Consider the following 1754-nt stretch of genomic DNA (forward strand, 5'->3'; position numbering starts at 1 on the left):
AAGACTTCATTTCACAACACGGGCTGATAATAATGAATGAGAGGTCAGAGCTAACTACATTCTCTGGCCCAAATGGGGAGAGCAATATTGACATCACACTCTGCACACCTCCAGCTGCCAAAGCGGTGTGCAAGTGGATGGTTCATGAAGAGTGGACGTCAAGTGACCACAGGGCCATAACATACGAATTCGTTGCACCTCAAAGAGCGAGAGCTACTGTGGAACTTGTCACCTACAACACAAGCTTCGCAAAGTGGCCCACCTTTGACCAGCATCTCATCAGGTCCACAGCCCACTGGCCACAAAGCCAAAATGTAGGAGTTAATGAAATGATCACAAGGCTACAGGCAGCAATCCACGAGAGCTGTAGCCGATCAATGAGAAAGAGGACACAGGTGCAAAATCCAGTACCATGGTGGAATGCAACACTTACTAACCTGCGACGTGACACCATTTCAGCACGACGAAGTCTGCAACGAGCACGTAAAAATAATAATGAACCAGACATAGAAGTAGCAAAACAAACCTACAGTAGAGTGAAAAATAACTACAATAAGGAAATTGCTAAGGCCAAAGAGGAGACCTGGAAGAAATGGGTCAGTGACTGCGATCAGAATGATCCTTGGGCCATAGTGAGAAGGATAATTCGGCCAAAACATGGAACAGAAAACGTGCTAAGTAACATAAAAACAAAGAACCAGACTCCTACTATGACTTGGGAGGAGACTGTACGGTCATTACTACAGAGCCTGCTTCCTGATGACAACCCAGAACAGGACACAGATGGCCAACATGCTGTGAAAACAGACAACAACAGCTATGACAACGTGGACCTTGACCCAGAATTCACACTAGAAGAAATAGGGGCAGCAATAAAGGCTTGCAAACCAGGGAAGGCTACAGGTCCTGATGGTATTGATGATGCTATTATAAAAAGAGTTTGGCGCACCAGTCCCCATCTTCTCTCAGATTTATACAATAAATGTCTGCAGGAAAGAAGAGTCCCAGATACGTGGAAGGAGGGAAATGTCTGCATATTGCTGAAATCACTAGACAAACCTAGGGATGAGCCTAAATCCTACCGTCCAATATGCCTTCTGTCTATCTTAGGGAAAATTCTGGAAAGGTTAGTAGTCAGTCGTCTAGAAAAACGCTATGACGATTCAAATATCAAGGCCCACAACCAGTTTGGGTTTCGAAAAGGCGCATCGACAGAAATGGCTATTAGGCAAGTGTTGGGTAGTGTGGATTGTGAGGAGAAGTATGTGGTAGTAATATTTGTAGATATAGCAGGGGCCTTTGATAACTTATGGTGGCCTAGTGTTATGAGGCGTCTGAGAGCAATCCAGTGCCCGCGTAATTTGTATGACTTAATGGCAGATTACTTTAAAAACCGGAAGGTTATGGTCCAAAATAGGGCAGGCAGTGTAGAAAAATTGATCACAAAGGGTTGCCCACAAGGCTCTATTTGCGGTCCTTTCCTGTGGAACCTCGTCTTTGATGAGATTGTGATTGAAAAAGAAGACGAGCAATGGACAAAAGTGGCATATGCGGATGACCTGGCAATCATCATTAAGGGTCAGAGCAGGAAACAGATAGAGGACAGAGCAAAAATCGCGCTGGGTGAGGTAAGCAGATGGACCACCGAAAACAAGCTAGGGATATCCAAACAAAAGACGGTTGCCATGACCATCAAGGGTAGATTTGACAGTCACAGACCACCAACAATTCCTTTCGAGGGAGGAAATATCAAG

The sequence above is a fragment of the Schistocerca serialis genome, unplaced genomic scaffold, assembly GCF_023864345.2.
Source record: "Schistocerca serialis cubense isolate TAMUIC-IGC-003099 unplaced genomic scaffold, iqSchSeri2.2 HiC_scaffold_374, whole genome shotgun sequence".
Classification (NCBI taxonomy): Eukaryota; Metazoa; Arthropoda; class Insecta; order Orthoptera; family Acrididae; genus Schistocerca; species Schistocerca serialis.